The sequence below is a fragment of the Dasypus novemcinctus genome, chromosome 10, assembly GCF_030445035.2.
Source record: "Dasypus novemcinctus isolate mDasNov1 chromosome 10, mDasNov1.1.hap2, whole genome shotgun sequence".
Taxonomy (NCBI): Eukaryota; Metazoa; Chordata; class Mammalia; order Cingulata; family Dasypodidae; genus Dasypus; species Dasypus novemcinctus.
This window is the reverse complement of record NC_080682.1, coordinates 80,552,687-80,577,992: the sequence shown is the minus strand read 5'-3', so window position 1 is coordinate 80,577,992 and position 25,306 is coordinate 80,552,687. Positions and strand designations below refer to the sequence as shown.

The window sequence follows — 25,306 nt, the reverse complement described above, 5'->3', positions numbered from 1 at the left end:
ACAAATGCTATTATATTTTTTAAGCTTATCAGTAGGCCATAGATACAACTGCAAATGTCAAAACACAAATTTTAAGGCAACTAACACACATTATATATTGTTCTGTAATGTGTAATGATCTCTTCAGTTTTAACCATCTGCTGCACCAAACTTTATATTTGTTTATATACATAAACATTATAGTTCTGTCTTCATTCATTCATGCACTTACTGAACACTTAACTACAATATGCCAAGAACTTTACAAGATACTAAAGCAAGTCAAACATTGTTCCTATGCTCAAAAATCTCATCCTAGGAAAAAAGACTGCTCATGACTCCATATGCCACTTTCTCCTGCATGTCTCTTCTACTTGTAACCTCTATTCAAGTTCTTGCACTGTTACCCTACCCACCCTTCATCCCCATTAGATCTTGCTGTTATTTCGGATTCCATTTACATCTCTCTTCTCTGCTTGCTAGGTTCAGGGAAGCAGCAGAAAGAAAGGAAAGCAAAGCTCAAATCCTTCAGAACACCAGATTTACAGACTAAATACATACTCTCTATTCTGTTTCTGACATCTCTATCTGAATTATTCAATGGCACCCAAACTCAAAAAGCCAGACTCATTACTTTGGCTTCCTAAATCAGTTGGTGTCATCTCTATTCACCAAATAAAAAACCTTGTAGACATCCCTGACTTCTCATTTACGAACATCAGATTTACTTTCCAATTTTCTTTTGAATCTCTCCTTTTTCATTTATAAGGCTGCTGCCTTCATTTAAAGGCTTAACATCAATCAATAAACCTCTTGACTGACCTCCTCACTGACCATCAATTTCATAATTACTCTACTGTATTCACAATTATCTTTCTACAAACTTTTAATGGTCTCCATTTCCTATAACTAAACTCCTTACCCTAAAAGCTTCCTTCAAAATCTGGTGGTTGGAACACCAATGACTACTTCACATTAGGCAAACTAAAGTTTACTGCTATTTGGATCTTCTGATATTCAAAATATATTATTTGTAGTGGACTCCTGGAAACAAAAGTTCAACTGTGACCTAGAAAATATATCACTGTTCACTACTATTTTTAGGCACAATAGAAATAAGTTATTATACATAAGCTGAAACCAAGGCTGTTGGCTAAGGACATCCATTAGGGAAACTGACTGAAGTCAATTGAGAAAAGGGTAATTAAACTATTTCTCATTCTCTAAAATATTAGTATCTAAGAAGAAGGAAAAAGAATAAAATCTTCAGAACTACAGTAACATAATATATAAGTACACTATTCCCAAGTAGTATTAACGAAGTGTCAATGAGTCATAGAAGGATTAGAAAAGAAATAGACAATTACTCAGTCCTTACTATGTGTCAATGCTAGATAATTTATATACTTTCTATTTAAAGTGCAAAACAACCATATATTACTGTTTCATAAATGAGTAAATCTTAGAGCTAAGGTTAAAATTCCAGTTTCATCAAAAGTCCATGCTCTTGCTGATGCACAGAAATTCATACTTCTGCTCCTTATTTCCAGCAGGTAGAATGTCTCTTTTAAGCCTTGGCCACCTTGTAGCTCTGACCATCTAATTGAGACCTCACTTTAAATACTGTCATTACACTAGAGCTTTTCTATTAACTAGCACAAAATTATTTTCACCACCATTTTCATCTAGTTCTGCAAACTAAGTGATCCAAGTATTGTAGTCACTAAAGAAAAAGCCCTGAGAGACAAGAAAGAGAAGAGTGAAGAAAGTAGATTCCCATAGTGATCACAGGGCTGGCAGGCAATGACTGCCTTTGGCTGGACAGGAAGCCAAAACATAGGGGTGTGGGGGGTAGAAATTGTCCACAAGGTAGCCAAGATGATGCGTACTAGCGAATGTCCTAAAGTAACCTTTGCTATGTGGAAAAGGTAAAAAGGAGGACAGGTATGCCCAGAGAGTAAACAAATCACTTGCGAATGCCAGACAAAAGAGCAAACACCTGTACGTTCACGTAGTTACTTCTGTACTAACTATAAGAAGGTCTTCAGAGGGGCCTTGATGGAAGAAGAAATCTGAAGAGCCAGGAACTGAGGATCATTCGATGAGCCTCCATCCTTCAGGGAAAAAAAGGAAGAAAACATATGATATGAATATAAGTACCATGAAAGCTGTGAAAAATTTTTAGAAAGTTTTTATAATTTCCTCATGTCTGAGATTCCACTCTAAATTTTACCATGAAGCATCACATAAATCCTTAAATTGATAAAAAGAACAGAGAAGTTTTAGAAACATCAAGAACTGGAGGAGGCTGAGGGACTGGATACCACAATCAAGAAGGACAAAGGATAGGTGGAAACAACTTTGTAAAGAAAAGAAAACCTTGCAAAGGAACCACGCAGATGCTGCCAAGTGAAGTGATCATGTAAGCCTTTTACAGACAATAATTATTTAAATCTGGATAAAATATTTTTTTAAAATTATTTAAAAATCACTGGAACATTTCCAAAAACAGGTAATAGTGAAAGAAGAGTTTACTCTTTAAAAACTACATGTGGAAAGGAACAAACAAAATTGCAAGTCCAGTTCAAAGTGTCTTTTCCTGCGGGCACTTCCCATCCCCCACAAATACAGAGAAGAAAACCAGGCAACCACACAGCTCAAAGTGGCAGAAAAAAAAATTCAGAGCAGGAAGAGCACATGGAAATTTAAGGCAGACCTTCTGAGAGTAAAAAAATCACAGATGAAGACCAAAATCTGATTATAAACTCTGCTAAAATTCCTGGATGACAGTTAAATTACATGTGCAGGGAGTCTGGGAGTAGATTGGAGTGGATGAGGAGACCCCAGGGGACCTGGCAAAAACAAAACAAAACAACAAACAAACAAACAAAAAAACAAACAGAGAACATGGAAGACTCCACCCTTGAAATAAAAGTTGCAAGGCATCAGTCGATCAATTTGATGCTTTTTAAGTAAGTTCATTCCCCAGGCACACACAGCTCAACAGCTATATGTGCCTTACTTGAGATGTCAGAGGACAGAGACCACCATTAGTAGAGAAGTTGAAAATTAGAAGGAAATCCTCTGAAGTAAGTGAACAACATAGATAATGAGCTCCAAAATCTTAGTATAATCTCTGCTCAAACCCTTGGCTGACCACCAAAGTATGTACATTTGAGAGTCCTCTCCATACCAAGCAAAGATCAAGCTAAGAAACAAGCAGTTTATAAAAAATGAGAAAAGATATGACCTGCTATAAATTGCAGGGGAAGGAAAGTTTGCACTTTGAGTTCAGGCAAGTTAATAACACACTAGGGGAAAAAAAAAAAAAAGGAATATTCAATATAAAAACACTGTATGTCTAGATTTCAACCAAAAACTGACACATGCCAAGAAGAAAAGCAGTAAAAATGCAATCAACAGAAATAACTCCAAGTGTGCCCAGATATTGGATATAGCAATCAAAGACTTCAAAAGCAGCTATTATAAATATATTCAAACAAAGGAAAATGTGTTGAATATACATAAACAAAGAAATCAGTCTTGATGAGTAACAGAAAGGGAATCTCAATGGAGAAGTGAAAACTATCAAAAAAAAATGGCAATTCCAGAGCTTAAAAGTACAATAACTAAAATGAAAAATTAATCAGCTAGGCACAGCAGCAGGTAGAGGTGGCAAAAGAAAAAAAAAAATCTGTGAATTTGAAGATGGATCCATAGAAATGACCCAATCCGAAGAATGGAGAGAAAGATTGAAAAAAATGAACAGAGCTTCAGAGACAACATATAAGTACTTGGATATACTACTGATATGCACACAACAATTTGCATGAAACTCAAAAGCACTGTAGGTGAAAGAAGCCAGATTCTAATGTTATATACCATGTAATTTCATTCTGGGAAAGGCAAAAACTATAGGAATGCAGAACAGATCAGTGATTATCAAGGATTAGGGCTGGGGGATCTACACCATGGCAGCAAAAGGCAATTTTGGGGGGTGACAGAATGATTCTATATCATGATTGCAGTGGTGGTTGTGCAATTGCATCCATCTGTCAAAACTCATAGAAATGTACACCAGAAAGAGAATTGCACTGCATGTAGATTTAAAAAGAATGTAAAAAGAAAAGCAGAAAAACTCTGCAAAGATGTTTAATACTTATAAGTATCAAACACATTAGCAAAGCATATTTAAGCCACATTTTGATCAAAAACCCCAAATTCCCCAATTCCATCCAAGTGTATTTAATTCAGGAGCCATCTTCCCATGCTACAAACAACATGGATAAACTTTTGATAATGAAAACTGGTAAGACCTTTACTACTTCTGCCACAATAGTGAATGTCTAAGAGGTTTTTAAATCAGGTAAAACTAGCTATATGACCCTGTTTAAGCTTAACCTCTGAAACACCAATTTTCTTAAATTCAAATTCTTGATCATTAATTTATTTTTTGCTACTATACCTGCCAATCACACTATTATGAAGAAAAAATCAGAAAGTATTACTTTATATAACACACTTCCAGGCACAAAGCTGACTGGCATAAATGTTAATCTAATGAGGCGCTGGTTTATGCAAAAAATAATAATTTAAATACTCATAATACAGGGGACAGGAAACAATGATTTAAGAGGAGTAGGATTCCCACTCATTTTGAGTTTTCCTAATTTCTCCATTGTCAACTTGACCTCCCATGGTTTTACTTAACATCAAAAATACGTTAGGGGGAAGTGGATTTGGCTCAACTGATAGAGCGTCCGCCTACCATGCAGGAGGTCCAGGGTTCAAACCCAGCAGGGCCTCCTGACCCATGTGGTGAGCTGGCCCACGTGAAGTGCTGATGCATGCAAGGAGTGCCGTGCCACACAGGGGTGTCCCCCACATAGGAGAGCCCCACACACAAGGAGTGCGCCCCTCAAGGAAAGCCGCCCTGTGCGAAAAAAAGCACAGCCCACCCAGAAGTGGTGCTGCACACATGGAGAGCTGATGCAGCAAGATGACACAACAAAAAAAGATGCAGATTCCTAGTGCCGCTGACAAGAATGCAAGTGGACACAGAAGTACACACAGCGAATGGACACAGAGAACAAATAATGGGAGAGAAATAAATAAAAATAAATCTTCACACAAAAAAATCTTAGGATCATCAGACAGCCATAAACCTTGGACATAATCTCTGGTAACAGATTTAGGAACTAAATCAAATTTCTTGTCATTCCTACAGTAACTAAGATGAAAACAGAATTCATACTTACCATAAAAATATTTTAATCACTGGGATAACAGACAAAGAAAGCATCCTAGTTTTTATACTCCATAAAAATTCCTTCAGTTATTTTTTTATCTGAATCTCCTTGCTGTATCCAAGAAGATTAAGTTTTAAAAATATTTCTCTCTTTTGGACATGATAGTATCTTTGTTGTTTAACAAATTACCACAAACCTAGTGGCTTAAAACAACAAATTTATTATCTCACAGTTTCTCTGGGTCAGGAAACCATCACAGTTTACCTGGTCCTTTACAAGGCTACAATCAAGATGTTGACATGGGCTACATTCTCATCTGGAGACAAAACTGGGGAAAGACCCACTTTCAAGGCTTACTCAGATTGTTAAGAAAATCCATATTCTTACAGATTCAAAGCCAGTGACAGAGAACAAGTCTGCTAACAAGATGAAGTCCTACATAATGTAAAATAAATATGGGAATGACATCTCAGCACCTCTGCCACATTCTTTTGATTGGAAGGAAGTCACAGGTCCTGCCCAAACTAAAAAAAAAGGGGATTACATAAAGTTATGGACACCAGGAGGTGAAGATCATGGGAATCATCTTAGAAAGAGCTCTCAGAATCTGTTGCCACATTACTCAAAACAGTCTACCTATGGGAAACAGACTTAGCCCGGTGGATAGGGCATCTGTCTACCATATGGGAGGTTTGCGGTTCAAACCCCAGGCCTCCTTGACCCGTGTGGAGCTGGCCTATGCGCAGTGCTGATGTGCACAAGGAGTGCCCTGCCACGCAGGGGTGCCCCCCATGTAGGGGAACTCCACACGCAAGGAGTGTGCCCCGTAAGGAGAGCCACCCAGCGCGAAACAAAGTGCAGCCTGCCCAGAAATGGCACTGCACACACGGAGAGTTGACACAACAAGATGACACAACAAAAAGAAACACAGATTCCCATGCCGCTGACAACAACAGAAGTGGACAAGGAAGAACACGCAGCAATAGACACAGAGAACAGACAACTGGTCGGGGGGAGGGGAGAGAAATACATAAAATAAATCTTAAAAAAAAATTCTACCTATGTATTACACTAAAACTATAAAATTATGATCAAACCTTGCTCTAATTATATATAAAACTATATTAACATATACATACATACAAATGCACACATCTTCTTTTTGGAGTATACAGTATTGACACAGTATACAGTACTTTTGGTCACTGCAAAAATCTGGAACCAATCTAAATGTTTATCACTGGTGCAGGGTGTCAGTGGTGGGGGGATGTGTGGGGATTGGAGCATCTGGGGCATGACTCTATGGAATATGAACATTTCATGTGGTCACAAGGCTCTTTCTCAGGGGGTGAGAACCACACAATAACAAATAAAATATTAATTTCCCATCCTAGGGAGTCCTGCTACGTTCTCAAATAGATTGATAAGAATCTCTAGAGTATCTAGGTAGTGCCTAATAAAAGAAAAACAGACCAATACGCCAAGCCCTCGATACTAATGCTTGTACTTATGAACCTTATTCTTGCAAAATTGAAACTTAGTCTAAGAATATCTACTGCCTAAGAGTTATTTCTTGAAAACCTCCTAGTTACTCAAACACAGCAAATAAATGCACTACCTTCCCCTCACTCTCCCTGATGTAGAACATGACTCCCAGGGATGGGCCTCCCTGGCAATGATGGATTAATACCAAGTGCCAACCAGCAATGCATTTGGAAAAAGACTTTGACCAAAAGGGAGAAATATTAAATACAAAAGAATTTTGACAGCTAAGAGATTTCAAAGTGAGTCAGAAGGTCATTCCAGAGGTTGTATTTATGCATCTCTCAGGCAAATCTCACTAACTTCCACAGTAAACAAAAGCCTCAAACAGGGTGCTCCTGAGGGCTCTAGAGACATCAAGACACTATAGGCAAGGTACACAAACATAAAATCAGCACCCCATCAGTGGGCTTTACATTGGAATATATGATAACCTATTTACCAATGTAACAGAGTTAGTCTCATTCATAAGTTCCCTACATGATCCTTCTATCCCTTTTATTTGAACCTGTAATTAGCATTATACTCATTAAATATATGTCCCCAAGGGAAGTAGCTGTAGCTCAGTGGTTGTGCACCTGCTTCCCATATACAAAGATCTGGGTTCAATCCCCGATACCTCCTAAAAAAAGTGTGTGTGTGTGTGTATTTGTGCATGTTTATGTATACATATACATATACGTATATTATACATCCATCCCAGAGACTTAAATCTTAGATCTGTTCATATGCTGGTTGAGCCCTGAATCTCAGCAGAGTTACAGTCAACACCTACTCTCCAGTTCTGACTCACCCAGGACAACTAACAAAATGATGATACTGGATAACTCCCATCCCAAAACACAAAGAGTATCTATAACTGCAAGCAAAACAGTTCCTTCTATCTGCCCCAAAAGATATATGCCCCTTTCAATGTGAAGCAGAGTGGACATCACCATTCCAAAATCCTCAAGACTGAGGAATAAACAAATGTTAAGAGGGAAATACAACCACAGATCAAAGTAGACATACTATTATTATATTAATGGAAGAACTTGTAACTGATATAAAGATAGTGTTTACCAGAGGTTCTAGGGGAAAGGGAAGAACACAGAGCACTTTTAGGGCACTGGAATTGTTCTGCATCATATTACAATGATGGATAAAGGCCATTATACATTTTGTCAAAACCGACAAATTTGTACAGTACAAAGTGTAAACCATAATGTAAACTGTTAGTAGCAATGCTTCAATATTTGTACATCAATTGTAACAAATGTACCACACTAACATAAGGTGATAATAGGGGGAAATCTAGGAAGGGGATGGGCAGGATATATGAGAATTCCCTATACTTTTTTTTTGTACATCAACATTTATAGAGGCAAAAAATGTCAAAAAATGGAAGCAACCCAAGAGATCATCAACAGAAAAGTGGATAAATAAATGTGGTATGTACATACAATGTTGTAAAAAGGAATGAAATTCTGATACATGACACAACATCGATGAACCTTGAAGACATCATGTTGAATGACACAAGCCTGACACAAAAGGACAAATATTGTATGATTGCACTTACATGAAATAACCTAATAAGCAAATATATAAAGACAGATAGTAAATGGGCTGTGGTGGTGTGGGGGAGTTGCAGAGTATTGCTCAGTGGGTACAGTCTTTCTGTTTGGGGTGATGAAAAAGTTTTGTTAATGGGTGGTCGTGATGTAGTACAATATTGTGTAAATAACTAATGCCACTGAATTGTACACATGGAAGTGGTTGAAAGGGAAAATTCTGTGTTGCATATATGTTACCACTTTACAAGTTTTAAGTGAAAAATGTTCTTAGGATCAAAATATAAAGTAATGATTTCATTAGAATTCCCTATACTTTAGATGTAACTTTTCTGTACTCTAAAACTGCTTTAAAAATGAAGTTTATTATATGAAAAATAACAAAACTAAACAGTGAATTGAGAGAAGATGGCACAGTAAGAAGCTCAAGGTATTAGTTCCTCTACCAGAAAACTACTGAACTGGCAGGAACTGTCTGAATCAACTATATCAAATCTCCAGAACCCAGTAGAACACTGCGCAGCATGCAGGGAAAAGTGGGAGGAAGAAGCTGATGAATCACAGTAAAGACAGGTGAAATGCAATCTCCATGTGATAGCAACTGTAGGCCATCACTCAGTCCTGTGGCTGGGACCAATGAGGTACTCAAACCTGGCCCCCAGTGCAGTGGTTTGGTGCCAGGATGTGACATAAAGACCTAGTTCTCTGGGGAGCAGATGTAGCTCGGTGGTTGAGCACCTGCATCCCATGTACAAGGTCCTGGGTTCAATCCCTGGTACCTACCCCCCAAACAAAAAGACCTAGTTCTCCAAGATGAGTGCCTGTAAAGCTCAATCACTGATAACTGCTTTGATTACTATTTTAGATGGCTGAGGACCCAGCTCTAAGGGTGGTCACTGTTCCAGCCCACTCCAAAGATGACACAGACGACTTAAAGATAGTACATTTTCTCAGAACTGCAGAAGAGAGTTGAAGGGTTGTATTTGCTCAGCAGAGCCACATCAAGTAAGAACGGCTTTGGGAAACAGTGGGAAAAGCTCATGGCTCCCTTCCTGGCCCCTCCCACAAGTACTGCTCAAAGGAATTTGAAGGCAGCCTGCAATCCCTTTGTCAATCCCTTGTTTCAGCTGGGAAAAACTGACTTGAGAACCTCCTCTCCAGTGTGCCCCACCTCCCAGAATTTGCTCTCCAGGCAAAAGCAACTTAAGACTGCTAAAAAAGAGTAAGAAAAACTGAATCAGACAGTAAGGAGCAAAGGTTCAGCTTCTTTAGGTCCTGCAGTGGAACAGGGACCTAGGGAGTAGAGGGGGCATTCAAATTCATGTAAACAGGTAAACTCATAAGGTCACAAACAAGCACAGGTCTAGGACAAGACACTGGATCAGAAAAGAGAGGGAGGACCTTGCACTTTGCATTTGCCTTGGGCTGACCTTAATAAGAAATCTGACCTCTGAAAGAGAGCACCAGTCGGCACAAAGTCAAGTTGGAAAGACCGTGAAAGGTATTTTTTGCTTATATCTGTTTGATTTTGTTAGTTCCTGACACTCAAAAATATCTGTCATATCTCTAACTGGATACAAACTCAAGAAACAGACATCTCAGGGACTAAATTCCAGAATTAACAAATCAGAATAGTAAAATGTACAGTGTAATGGTTAGGATCATGTGTCAAATTGGCCACGTAATCGTGTCCAGTTGCTTGGTCAAGCAAGTACAGGCCAAAATGCACTGTGAGTACATTTTGAGGACTTAAATTATCAGCGAGTTGATGACATCTATGGCTGATTACATCTACAAGCGACTGAGGAGATTGCCTTAAGCAATGAGAGAGAGCTCATCAAATGACTTAAAAGTCTTAAAAGGAGAAGTGATTTCAACAGTCAGAAGAGAGACTTATCATCTCTATTTCAGACAGACAGCTTTTCTGGAGGAATTTTTCAGAGTTCCTGGCTTATAGGTTGCTCTATGGAATCTGTGCTCATGCATCCCTATGGTCACGAGACAATTTTTAAAAATATCGTAATATTTACAGATCTCTCCTTTCACTTCTATACCTCTAAAAAAAACTCTAACACACACTGCATACAAAAAAAAAAAAGATTACAAGACAAAGAAACAAATAATCATGGCCCATCCAAAGGAAAAACATAAAAATCTAGAAAAATCAATGAAGACCAGAAAGTGGGCATATCAGATAAAGACTTAAAAAAATTTTCCTCAATATGTGCAAGGAGATGAAGGAAAACACAGAGAAAGCAGTAAAGGATACAGGGAAACAATGAATGACCAATAAGAGAATCTGAATAAAGAGAAAGAAATTCGAAAAGGGAACCAAACAGAACTACTAGAGGTAAAGACCATAATAACTGAAAGGAAAAATTTCCTGGAGGGTTTCAACAGCAGATTGTAGCTGGTAGAAGAAAGAATCAGTAATTCAAAGATAAGACAATTGAAATGAGTCAGGCTGAGGAGCAGAAAGAAAAAAATAATTATAAAAAGCAAAAATAGCCTAAGAGACCTGTGAAACCATGAAGCATATCAATATAAACATTATAGGAGTTTCAAAATAAGAGATAAAGGGGCAGAAGGAAGAATCAAAGAAACAATGAGAGAAGACTTCCCAAACTTAGCAAAAGACATGAATATGCATATGCAAGAAATACAACAAATACCAAGCAGGGTAAAGTTGAAAAGAAATAAGCCCCAATACATACTGATCAAACTGTTGGACACCAAGTACATGGAGAGAGTTATGAAAGTTGTATGAAAAAAGCAGTATGTTGTGTACAAGGGAATTTCAATCAGATTAAGTACCACTTTCAGAATTCAAAAAGGCAAGAAGGCTTCAGTGTTAAAGTGAAGTACTTAAAGTGTTAAGTGAAAGAACTGCCAACCAAGAATTTTAAATCCAGTGAGGAGACTGTCTTTCAAAAGTTTAATAGTCTGCTAAGCTGCTCAAAGCAGGAACCATAAATATGTTGGCTTTTAACAATGGGAATTTACTAGTTTATAGGCTTACAGTTTTGAGGTTAAGAAAAATATCCAAATAAAGGCATCATCAAGGCAATGCTTTCTTCCAAAAGATTGGCTGCCAGTGACCCTGGGCGGCTCTGCCACATAGCTAGAGCTCTGGCAGCGTCTGTTGGTCTCTCCCTTCTTTTCTGGGTTTTATTTCTTTCAGCTTCTTGCTTCAGTGGCTCCTGCCCCCCCCCCCTTCCTTCCCCCTCACCACACCCCCAAATTCATCCCATTTAAAAAGGACTCCAGTAAGAGGATTAAGACCCACCCTGGGCCATACCTTAACTGAAGGAACCTATTCAAAAGGTTCTACTTTGAAAGGTTCTACTTACAATAGTTTTATACCCAAAGGAATGGGTACACACAGTTTCAAACCACCACATGCTATTTTCTAAACACAGAACAAGGTGCTAAAAATTTATATTTATATATCATTGTGGCAATCTGAAATTATTTTATGAATCCCAAAAAGACTATATCTCTTTAAACTATATCTCTTCCTGTGGGTGTAATACCCTTTGACTGCATTAAATCTGGTTGAGGGGACTTTGATTAGATCACTTGATAAGGTTAGATTGCTTTTCGGTTCTTGACTGTATTGTATCAGTGGAGCATGATTCATGTTGAGGCTCTGCACTCTTGCTGGGTATGATAAAAAGAGAACACACAGAGAGAAACACACAAGACATAGGAAAAGGAAGCTGCCATATTTTATTGTGCCATGTGAGAGAGGACTAGAGGATAGCTTAAGCACAAAGACCCCTAGAGGCTGGGCCCACAGAGCAGCTCCATAGGAGATGGTGAGCCGGAGGGAAAGGGTGAGACATCAGCAGAAATAGGTAGCCATCATGCTCGGCCATGTGCCTGGAACAAGTACCCAGACAACAGAATCAACAGTACCTGACTGGGATGAAAAAGCTCCTCAGTTGGGGCTTTTCACAGCCTTGGAACTGTAAGCTTTTACCCCAAATAAATTGTCTTTATAAAAACCAACCCAGGGAAGGAGATGTAGCTCAAGCAGTTGGGTGCCTGCCCACCACAAAGGAGGTCCTAGGTTCAGTTCCTAGTGCCTCCTAATGAACAAGACAGCTAGCTGACACAAGGGGGTGGCACAGCAAGCTGACACAACAAGACAATGCAACAGGATGACATAATGAGATGACACAAGGAGGAGACACAAAGAGAAATACAGCAAGCAGGGGGCAGAAGTGGCTCAAGCAATTGGGCACCTCCCTCCCACATGGGAGGTCCCACGTTTCGTTCCTGATGCCACCTAAAAAGATGAGCAGACACAGAAACACACAATAAATACACACAGAGAGCAGACAACAAGTGCAAGCAAAGGGGGGTGAGCGGACAGGGGAATAAATGAAGTAAATTCTGAAAAAAAAAAAAAGGCAAACCCATTTCTGGTACTTTGCATCCACAGCCCTTTGGCAAACTAAAAATCATCGTTTTACTATTTACATAACACTTTTATGAACTGTATTTCTTTCATTCTTAAACTGGCAATTGTGTTCTACACCCATTTTTCATGAGGTTCAGAAAGGCTAAGTAACTTTAAGGTCATAGAACTAATAGCGGGATTTACACCTAAATCAAGATCTAAATAATCCCAAACACTATATTCCAAGCAGAAAAGTATGAAAACAGTTTTAAATGACCTTAGGATACTATGATTCATAATTTCTAATCAAGTACATCAACCAGTGATTCACTATGACAGACTAGCACCCCCAACTAAATATTAAATTTTAATTTTAAGTGCAACCAAAAATACTAATAGATTACTCATTTCAATGACAAAAATAAAAATAAGCACCACCTGATCAGATACCTTACAGCTTTAAACAAAATAATATAATTAAACTCTTAATAAGGATGCTTTTAATGGCAAAGATACCTTTTAGCATTTCACTTGTCTCCAGAATCCTACCGTGACATAATGTTTGATTTGACATAAATCTTTCCCCTTTATGTTCAAGTTTCTACTATTTCAAGCTCATTGTATTCCCACTGCCTACTAATACTTACCAACCTCTTATTCTTCTCCCAGAAAGTATCTCTTTAAATTTTAATTTCTTACCTTCCATCTCCAAGTTCTAGATTGATAATCTTCTTAGCAAAGTTGGTCTTAGTTTCAAGGGTCCCAAATCTGAGCCCTAATGAACAGTCTATGCAAAAGGGAGAAAAACAACTTAAAAGTACTTCTTTCTCCATTAATGAACATCTAGAACTACCTCTTTCCCCTTCCTTTAAGTTCTGAACCGAAATTGAAACAAAATAAAAGTCAGACAGGAGGAGGAAGTAAGATGGAGGCAGAGTAAGGAGCTCCAAGCGTGAGCTCACCCTACGATACAATAAGTAATCACCCAGAGCTCCCTAAAGCTCCTATTTGGGGAGTCCAGGAGACCAAAAGAACACAGGGCAACATCCTTGGAAGAAGAGAAGGAGGAGACTGCCCATCTGCAGTGAAGATTATGACTGGAGTTAGAAGCTCAATTTCCCAAAAATGGAGGAGAGTACCAATTTCAGCTACTGATTGGCAAATTCACTTGGTAAAAGTCCAATCCTACGAACAGCTGAAGTTTGAACTTGTCCAAGACCAAAGGAGGCTGGTAACCTCTATTTTAACTCCACTCCTGGCATGAGGGGAAGGGGCCCTGATTAAAAATCAGTGAAGGCAGGGACCAACTTCTTTACACCTAGGTTGGACTGCAGCCTAGCCTAGTGTAATAGTCAAAGGAGTACTAATGCAAATCTGCTACCTTTTATAAAGGGTATTTATTTGGAGTAAAAGCTTACAAGGCCCTAAAGAGTCCAACTCAAGGCTACTTTCTCATCAAAGTCTGTTGCCACCTGTTGAAGCAAGATGGTGGACAATCTCTGCCTGGTCTCTCCAGCCTTCTCAACTGCTCAGCTGCTCTGTTCTCTTCACTGCAAATTAGGCAAATGGCTCATCACTCTTCCTGGGACTTTAGCTGTTTGAGCCTTCTCCTTTCTGTCACATGGCAGGGTCAAAATGACCAAATGCTCTCTCTTCTGTGTAACTTCTTGAGAAAGTGTCCATTTGTCAGCCCACCAAGGGGTCAGGGACTCAATCTGAGTCATGCCTTTCTGACATGGTTGAATTAAAACCCTAATTGCAAAAGGTAATTTAATCAAGACATGTCAGCTGAATCTAATGCATTCAAAGGGTATTACACCCATAGAAACAGATAAATTTACAAACATAATCTCTCTTTTTGGGATTCACAAGTAATCTCAAACTCATACCTAGGCTACAGTGCTACCTATAGCATGGAGGAAGCTTGGGGGACCTGCACCAGCCTCCCCGGGGAACTGCAGGCACTTTGAGCTCACACAGACTAGACTGGTGGGCAAACTTGTGGATACATCTCTGGCCCCAATAGGAAAGGAGAAGGGCACTGTTTCCTCAACCTCTCCTGGTGCATTACTGGTACAGTACTGAGAAGACAGGAGGAGGGAGATGAGAGGGCAAAAGGGACAATGCTCCCTCAGCCTCTCATGGCAACTACAGCCATTTTCAACCTGCATGGAATAGACTGTTGGAAACATCTCTTACTCTATTTCCACACCTGACAGGGCAAGAGGAGGAGAGCCTCAGCCTCTTGGGGCAACTGCAGTTGCTTTCAGCTTGCACAACTAGATTATTGGACACATCTGTGGCTCCATCCCTGTCCCCGGAACAGGAGGAGTTACAAAGCTCTCTTACCCTCTCCAAACAACTGCAATCACTTTTGGCCCACACAAACTAGATTGCTGGGCATACAGGAGGCTCCATTCCTGCTTGGGAGGAAGGGGGCTCAGCCTTCCTCAGTCTACCTGGGCAACTGCAGTCAGTTTTGACTCATAATGCATAGTTTGCTGCCCACACCCATAGCTCCATCCCTGCCACTGGCAGGGGAGGAAGGGGCATGGAGCTTTCATCACTGTCTCTGGGCACCTACAGACAGTCTTGGCCTGCACAGCTTGGATTACTGCACACAGCTGTGGCTCCATCCCTACCTCTGGCAGAGAGAAAAGTGGGAGAAGTTTCATAAGTTCCTGAAACAAGAGCACCTTCAGCCTCCACAGCTTACAGTAACAACCGCATCCTCAGCTCCTATTCCTCAACCAGCAAGGGGAAAAGGGCAAGAAACAAATGAAAAAGAGCTGAAAATATTCAGATTGATTAAACATGAGCCACTCCCAAGTTCCAAATTAAGTTTAACCAAGTAACAAAGAAGGGCTGTCATGCAAAGTCAATCAAATAGAAAGCCCTAAATTAAGAGAGAAAAGGAGCCAAAAATAAATACATCTAGTAAGTCAGAAGCCAGACATCAAGCAAAAAAACACAATCCATCTAAGAAACAGGAAGATATGGCCCAGTCAAAGGAACTAAGCCACCAGAGAATATAAAAGAGTTGAGACAACTAGTCATAGGTACTCAAACAAATCTCCTTAATAAATTCAATGAGATGGGTTAAACAGATTAAGGACTTCCAAGAAGACACTGAAGAGCACAAAGAATTTGAAGGCATACATAGAAAAAGCACATCTCATGGTAATGAAAAGCACAATAAATGAAATAAAAATTACACTGGAGGCATATAACAGCAGATTTGAAGAGGCAGAAGAAAGGATTAGTGTATACGAAACAGGACCTCTGAAAGCAAATATACAAAAGAACAAATAAAAAAAAGAATGGAAAATATTGAAAAAGGTCTCAGAGAACTAAATGACAGCAAGAGATGTGCAAACATATGTGTCATGGATGTCCCAGAAGGAGAAGGGAAAAGGGGCGGAAGAAATATGAGGAAATAATGGTAGAAAATTTCCCAACCCTCTAGGACATTGATATCCATGTCCAGGAAGCATAATATAACCCCATTCAAATAATCCAAATAGACCTATTACAAGACACATACCAATCAGAATGTCAAATGTCAAAGATAAAGGGAGAATCATGAGAGCAGCAAGAGAAAAGAGATGCATCACACACAAGGGATACATAATGAGATTAATGCTGATTTCTCATCAGAATCCATGAAGGCAAGAAGTCAGTGGTATGATACATTTAAAATATTGAAAAACAAAAACTGCCAGCCAAAAATCTTATATCCAGCAAGACTGTCGTTTAAACTGAAGACAAGTTTAGAATAGTCACAGATAAAGAGAAACTAAGAGTTTGTAACAAAGAGACCTGCTTTGCAGGAAATACTTAAGGGGGTGCTATAGACTGAAAAGACAAGAGAGAGGCTTGGAAGAGAGTCTGGAAATGACTCTCTGTAAAAGTAACTGAAAGAGTAAAAAGAGTGGTGAAAACAAGATATAACAGATGTATTAGTCAGCCAAAGGGGTGCTGATGCAAAATACCAGAAATTGGTTTTTATAAAGGGTGTTTATTTGGGGTAGAAGCTTACAGTTACCAGGCCATAAAGCGTAAGTTATTTCCCTCACCAAAGTCTTTTGCCACGTGCTGGAGCAAGATGACTGCTAATGTCTGCCAGGGTTCAGGCTTCCTGGGTTCCTCTCTTCCTGAGGTTCTTTTCTCTCCCGGCTCAGCTCCTCTGTTTTCTTTACAAGGTTACCTGTAGACTATGAGGCTCTCTAGGCTTTGCCTCTCTCCACAAGGTCAGCTATAGACTACCAGAGGCAAACAGCTTGTTTCTCTTCCTGAGGCCTTCTCTCTTTCCTCAAGACCAAGCTCCTCTGTGTGCTTACTTCCCAGGGCTCCAGCTCAAGCCTCCAGTATGAAAATCTCCCACTCTGTCCTTTGCCATGTCTTTTATCTGTGAGTCCCCAACCACCAAGGGGCAGGGACACAACACCCTACTGACGTGTCCCAATCAAAGCCCAAGTACAGACCAGTTTACAAACATAATCCAATATCTATTTTTGGAATTCATGAACCATATCAAACTGCTAAAACAGATAAAACCCAAAGATCAAAATGGATGAGGTAAGAACTGTCTACACAGTAATAACATTAAATGTTAATGGATTAAACTCTCCAGTCGAAAGATGCAGACTGGTGGTATGGATAAGAAAATATAAGCCATCTATATGCTGTCTACAAGAGACTCACCTTAGACCCAAGGGTACAAATATACTGAAAGTGAAAGGCTGGAAAAAGATATTCCACACATACAATAACCAAAAGAAAGCTGGTGTAGCTATACTTACATTGAATGAAATTGACTTTAAAAGCAAAGCTGTTGTTATTAGAGACAAGGAAGGTTCGTTATGTATTAATAAAGGGGCAATTCACTAGGAGGAAATAATCATAAATGTAAATGCATCTAACCAGGATACCTCAAATTAAATGAGGCAAACACTGGCAAAACTGAAGGGAGAAATAGATGTCTCTACAATAATAGTTGGAGACTTCAATACACCACTCTCATCACTGGATAAATCATCTGGGCAGAGGATCAATAAAGAAACAGAGAGCTTGAATATGATAAATGAACTAAACCTAATAAACAAATACAGAACACTGAACCCCAAAACAGCAGGATATACATTCTTCTCAAGTGCTCATGGACCTTTCTCCAGGATAGACCATGTGTTGAGTCAGAAAACAGATGTCAATAAATTTAAAAAGACTGAAATTATACAATGCGCTTTCTCTGACCATAATCGAATAAAGCTGGAAATCAACACCAGGCATAAAAAGGGAAAATTCAATAATATACGGAGATTAAACAACACACTATTAAATAATCAATGGGTCAAAGAAGAAATTGCAAGAGAAATCAATATCTTGAGATGAATGAAAACGAGAACATAACATATCAGAACCTATCTGATTCAGTGAAAGCAGTGCTAAGAAAGAAATTTATAGGGGGAGAGGATATGGCTCAAGCAATTGGGCACCTACCTCCCACAGGGGAGGTCCCAGGTTCGGTTTCAGGTGATTCCTAAAGAAGGTGAACCACAATGGGCCACAATAAGCTGAAAGTGGAAGTGGCTCAAGTGGTGAGGCACTTGCCTCCCACATGGGAGGTCCTGGGTTTGGTTCCCAGTGCTTCCTAAAGAAGAAGAGCAGACAGACAAAGGAAACATCTGGGGGAGGGAGAGGATAAAATTTTTTTAAATTTAAATTGAATTTTTAAAAAAGAGAGAAAAATTTATAGCCCACAGTGCTTACATTAAAAAAGAAAAGAGCTAAAATCAATGACCTAAATACATAGCTGGAGGAACTAGAAAAAGAACAGCAAACTATGCACAAAGCAAGTAGAAGGAATGAAATAACAAAGATGAGAGCAGAAATAAATGAAATTGAGAAAGAACAATAGAGAGAATTAACAAAACCAAAGTTGGTTCTTCAAAAAGATCAACAAAATTGATAAACCTGAAGCAAGACTGACAACAATAGAGAGAAGATGCAAATAAGCAAAATGAGAAATGAAAATGGGGAAATTGCTACTGATCCCACAGAAATAAAAGAGATCATAAGTGGACACTATGAACAACTGTATGCCAACCAATTAGACAATGAAGATGAAATGGAAAAATCCCTAGCAACATATGAACAACCTACACTGACCCCAGAAGAAACCTACATCTCCCAAAAACGAAAAGCCAAGGACCAGATGATGGCTTCACAGGTGACTTCTACCAGGCATTCAAAGAAGATTTAATACCAATCTTAATCAAGCTCTTCCAAAAAAACTGAACACAAAGGAACACTATCAAGCTCATTTTATGAAGCCAATATCACCCTATTATCAAAGCAAGATAAAGCTATTACAAAGAAAGGAAATTACAAGCCCATTTCCCTAATGAATACATTTGCAAAAATCGTCAACAAAAATACTCGCTAATGGAATCCAACAACTCATTAAAAGAATTATTCATCATGATCAAGTAGGTTTTATAACAGGCACATAAGAGTGGCTCAACACAAGAAAATCCATCAACATAATATGTCACATTAATAAATCAAAGAAGAAAATTCACATGATCATCTTGATTGAGGCAAAAAAAGACATTTAAAAAATCCAGCATCCTTCTCAATAAGAACACTCCAAAAGATAGGAATCGAAGGAAACCTTCTCGACATGATAAAAGGCATATATGAAAAACCCACAGCTTACATTATACACAATAGTGAAAGACTGAAAGCTGTTCTGTTGAGATTGGGAACAACACAAGGTTGCCCTCTGTTGACACTGTTGTTCAATATAATACTAGAGGTTCTAGCTAGAGCAATCAGGCAAGAAAAAGAAATAAAAGGTGTCCAAATTGGAAAGGAAGTAAAACTTTCATTATTCACAGATGATATGATCGCATACCTAGAAAAACCCAAAAAATCAATTAGATAGCTACAAGAAATAATAAATGCATTCAGCAGTGTGTTAGGATACAAAATTAATAGCAAAAATCAGTAGTGTTTCTATACTCTTGTAAAGAGAAATCTAAGGAGGAAGGGGAAATACAAATGGCAAAAAAAGCACACGAAAAAACATTCATTATCACTAGCTATTAGGAAAATGGAAAGCAAAACTACAATGAGATATCTCACACCACATAAAATGGCCATTATTTAAAAAAAAAAAAAGGAAAACAACAAGTGCTGGGGAGGATGTGAAGAAATGTCAACACTCAACTGTTGGTAGAAATGTAGAATGGTGCAGCCTCTGTAGAAAACAGTTTGGCGGTTCCTCAGGAAGCTAAATATAGAACTGCCATATAATCTGGCAATCCCTCAACTGGGAATATATCCAGTAGAACTGAAAACAGTGACGTGAACAGACATTTGCTCACCAATGTTGACAGCAGTATCACTCACAATTGCCAAAAGATGGAAATAACCCAAGTGTCCATCAACCAATGAATGGATAAACAGAATGTGGTATATACATACTATAGAATACTATGCTGCAGTAAAAGGAAATGAAATTGTGAAACATATGATAGCACGGATGAACCTTGAGAACATTATGCTAAGTGAAATATGCCAGACACAGAAAGACAAATATTGTATGGTCTCACTAATATGAACTAAACACAAAGAATAAATGTACAGCGTTAAAACCTAGAGTATACTTGATCTGAGAAGACTAGGCTAAAAGAAAGGAAACAGGACAGGATGAGGACTGAGAAGGGGTACTGATAATTAATATATGTAGAATTTTCAATCAGCTTAACTGTAAAACTGTGGAAATGCATAGAGATGATGGTAACACAATATAGGGAATATAACTAACACAGCTGTTTATAAAAGGGATTGTGGCTAAATGGATAATCTAGGGATATAAATGCCAATTGAAAGAAAGCTAGAGAATAATCTAGAGACTAAATAAAATACTGAACCCAGAGGTGGATGAGGATTGTGGTTAATAATATAAATAAAAAACGTTCATCTATGAACAAGAACAAATGTACATCACTATTACAAGGTGGTATAAGAATATAGTGTAACTTAAGGACTATAGTTAACAGCTATATTGTAATACTCTTGAATCAATGTCAAAGAAGATACTACTGGGAAGCATATGTGGCTCAAGCAATTGCGCTCCCTTCTACCATATAGGAGGTCCAGGGTTCAATGCCCAGGGCCTCCTGGTCAAGGCAAGCTGGTCCATGCGGTGAGATGGCCCATACAGAGTGCTGGCCAGCATGGAGTATGCGCAGGAGTGCTGCCCCACACAGGAGTGCTGGACCATGCAGGGAGCTGGTTCAGCAAGATGACACAACAAAAAGAGACACAGAGAAGAAATAATACAAGACGCAGCACACCAGGGAGCTGAGGTGGTGCAAGAGAATGATTGTCTCTCTCCCACTCCAGAAGGTCCTAGAATCAGTTCCCAGAGATGCCTAATGAGAACACAAGCAGACACAGAAGAACACACAGCGAATGGACAGAGAGCAGACAATGAAGGGGGGGTGGAAATAAATAAATGAATCTTGAAAAAAAAAAAAGGTACTACCATAGCAACGCTAAAGGTCATTAATAGGAGGTATAGGATTTTTTCTTTTGGACTAAGGAAAATATTCAAAGGTTTACTGGGTCGATGATTACACAACTCTGTGATGAAAGTGAGAGTCACTCAGGGTACACTTTGGATAAAATGTACAAGGCATGGGACTGTATAACACAGTGAACCATACAACTGGCAATGGACTGTGGTACGGTACAAATATGGCAGTGGACTTTGCCCAGTGGTTAGGGCGCCCATCTACCACATGGGAGGTCCGCAGTTCAAACCCTGGGCCTCCTTGACCAGTGTGGAGCTGGCTCCCATGAGCAGTGCTGATGCGCGCAAGGAGTGCTGTGCCATGCAGGGGTGTTCCCCGCGTAGGGGAGCCCCACGCACAAGGAGTATGCCCCGTAAGGAGAGCCACGTAGCACGAAAGAAAGTGCAGCCTGCCCAGGAATGGTGCCGCACACATGGAGAGCTGACACAACAAGATGACGCAACAAAAAGAAACACAGATTCCCGTGCCGCTGACAACAACAGAAGCGGACAAAGACGACGCAGCAAATAGACACAGAGAACAGACAATCGGGGTGCGGGGGGGAAGGGGAGAGACATAAATAAATAAATCTTAAAAAAAAATAAAAAACCATACAAATATGAGAGTGTTTTCTCATGCGCTATAACAAATGTACAATATTAATATATAGTGTTAATAATAGGGGAAATATGGAAAAAATATACCAAGTATATGCTATGTACCATAGTTAGTGGTAACAGACTGATCATATTCTTTCATAATCTATAGCAAATGTTCCACAAAAAATGTAAGGTGTTGGAAGAGGGATGATATTTGGGAATTCTGCATGTTATGCATGGTTGTTCAACCTTTTACAAATGCAATCTCCATAAATACATAGAAGATTCTTCAGAAACATTTTTGAAACTCTCAAACTGTAACACCTCACAAACAAAATGCCCTATCTCCCCCTTTTTCACTTTCTAGAACAGACAGAGACAAGGACTGGATGAAAAGATCTTAGACTAGCTTGATCTGATAAGACTAGGCTAAAAGAAAGAAACTTAAATCTGGAAATTTCCAAAGCAGTCCTGATTAACAACTGGTATCCTATGTATTCTTTGCAGGAGTCATGATAAATTTGGTTGTGAAAGACAGAGCCCTTGGGGGTCAGGGAGGTAACACAAAATGGGTGTAGAACTTCTGTTTGGGGAGATAGAAAAATTTTAGTAATTGAGGATGGTAAGGGTACCGTAATAATGTGAAAGTGATTAATCCCACTGAATGGTATGTTTGGTTGAGATGGGAAAGTTTATGTTGTATATATGTTCCCACAAATAAAAAAATTTTTTAAAGTGCAACCAAAGAGACAATAATAATTAAAGGCAATACATGGGAAGCGGACTTGGCCCATTGGATAGGGCATCCTTCTACTACATGGGAGGTCCACGGTTCAACCCCCGGGCCTCCGTGACCCATGTGCAGCTGGCCCATGCACAGTGCTGATGCACACAAGGAGTGCCGTGCCACTCAGGGGTGCCCCCGGCGTAGGGGAGCCCCACACACAAGGAGTGCGCCCTGTAAGGAGAGCCGCCCAGCACGAAAGAAAGGTCAGCTTGCCCAGAAATGGTGCCGCACACACAGAAAGCTGACACAACAAGGTGACGCAACAAAAAGAAACAGATTCCCATGCCGCTGACAACAACAGAAGTGGACAAAGAAGAACACGCAGCAGACAGACACAGAGAACAGACAACTGGGGCAGGGGCGGGGGGAAGGGGACAGAAATAAAATAAATCTTTAAAAATTAAAAAAAAAAAATTAAAAATAAATAAATAAATAAATGCAATACATGATCCTGGATGGGATGTAGGGAAGGAGGAGGAGAGGCTCAAAAGGGATATTTTTGGGACATACTGAAAAACTGAAACATATACTACAAGCTTTATCTGTCAAATTCCTTGAACTCGATAACTGTGGTTACAGAAGTGAATATCCTTGTTCTTAGGAGCATAATGTATACAACCTACACTCAAATGTTCAGAAAATAAATTGGTAAATAGGCATGAAATGTAGGAAGAAGAGATAATTATACGGAAAAGGTGACAAGTTGTTCAAACTGATGGCTCTGGGCATCTGGGAGGGTAGGGCTTTGTTGGAGTTCTCTGTATGGGGTTTGTATTATGTCTGTAAATGTCCTGTCAGCTTGAAAGTATTTCAAAATAAAAAGTAAACAATTTTTTTTTGACGTCAAAGCCTAGAGACAATGTGGGATGGCAAATAATAACATTCAAAATCTGAGATAGGTTGTAAAGGGTCTACTGGATTGCATTTTATGTATTAGTTGCAAGTACAATAAAGTGCTTCCTTACAAGACACCTATAAACCAGCTTTGTTCAGAACTCTGAGTTGCTAAACTATAAATGAGAGCATTTTCTTCCCAGTTCAATTTGTCCTACTATATTTAAAGACTATTAAATATATCTACTGGTTTCAATTAGACTTGACATTTTACCAAATCCTCCTAGGTTTTAAATTCTAAGCTAATTAGCATACCACTTTAAATACCTTTTTTTCAGCTGTAAAATGTATAAATTTGACCTATAACAAAGGTTCTAAATGGTAAGCAAGATACAACTACATGGGGAGCAAGTGCTTCCCACTTACAAGGTCCACAGTTTAACACCCAGTACTTCCTCCCCCAAAAAATCTATAACTACAGATGGCTTTATTTGAGCCACATGATACATGATGTTATTTTTTAATTTTTTTAGATTAGTTAATATTTTTAAAATCAAGAAATTGCAACCAAAAATCTAGACTTCTGTGTTCTCTTGAGAAGCCTGAAGATATGACAACACTGGGCCCATATTCGTGTATATCACCCATGAAGTGAGCCTGAAAACTGGGAGAGAGAAGCAGGGAGGGAAGGAAGGAACAGTGACGAAGAAAAAAGAAGTCAGACTAGTGTAGGGATAACTAAAGGTAAAAACCCCATCTGAAAGCTTTTCTGAGTGAGAAAAAAAGGTGAAAGAGCTCAAAAAGACAGTTGAGACTCTAAAAGCTTTCTGGATAGAACATTACGGTATTCCATGGTTCCTTGCTTTAGTCCATGCTTTAGAACCTCCCTTCTCACTTTCTCCTGATGTGAAAGAACAGCAGTTAAGTCATTAATTCTGAGAAATGTAAGGGAAATTCATGAAACACATTTACACATTCAAAAATAGTTGTCCTCAAACACTTTTTCAACAGTCTTAATGCAACACCAAATCGTTTCCCGGATATTTTCACTGATTTTGCCTCATATTCAAGTGACAAATACATGTTCAGTCTCAAGACTCAGACTTCTGTCCGGTTGGGCTCTCCAGTTCAGAAACTTTTTGGCCCTTATAGTTGCATACCTTATTATAACTCTTATCCTAATTTTTACAGCTTTTTGTCAAAATTTATCCCTAAACCCCTCTCTACAAAATCTTGACCAAATTTATGTAGCTGTGTAAATAAAATAAACGTGCTGCTTCATTCAGATTAATTTAAATAAAAGGCTCAAGATTTTAAAAAGATGTTTTTCTCTTTATTTGAGAGGCGCACAAACTGACTAGCAGATGACGGTTTGTCTTTGGCATGTCTGAACTAGTGACTTTTCATCATGGATTCAAAATACCGGGGAGAAAAGAGAAATACGAAATCTTTGAGACCCAAAGATAGTCACGTTGCCCCACACTAACAAATTACTAAGCAATATCTCTCTCACACACACACACCCCACTCACAAGAAGAAAGGATCTTAGGAAACTCGAGTCCTAAAAAAGGTAAAAAATAACCTTTTCTGTCAAGTCTGGGGAAAACAAAGCTTCACCATACGTGATACTGTTAAGAGAATAAAACAGCGCAGTACATTACTAGGGTCTTACTCCTCTTCGCCCAAAGAGAAACTGCCTGCCACCTTATCCCCTATTGTGATGCGCCCTCCTCAGGAAGTCGCTGCGTTGGCCCAGAGATGACAGGCAAGGGGCG

The 25,306-nt window shown here is 39.1% G+C and overlaps 1 protein-coding gene across 6 annotated transcripts in view; it reads right to left on the bottom strand.

Annotated features, from left to right (window-relative positions):
- Nucleotides 1-25,306, bottom strand: part of BTBD10 (BTB domain containing 10) — a 116,563-nt gene that overhangs the window by 90,747 nt on the left and 510 nt on the right. For 2 of the 6 annotated variants that reach the window (XM_058305711.1, XM_023582812.3), the window contains exon 2: nt 2,011-2,093. The exons of 2 other annotated variants lie outside the window; for them this stretch is intronic. The gene's annotated coding sequence lies outside the window, so the exon portion shown is untranslated. Of the gene's footprint in view, nt 1-1,978; nt 2,094-25,306 lie in introns of all 6 variants that reach the window. 2 more of the 6 variants (XM_023582809.3, XM_023582811.3) reach the window with 1 other exon arrangement.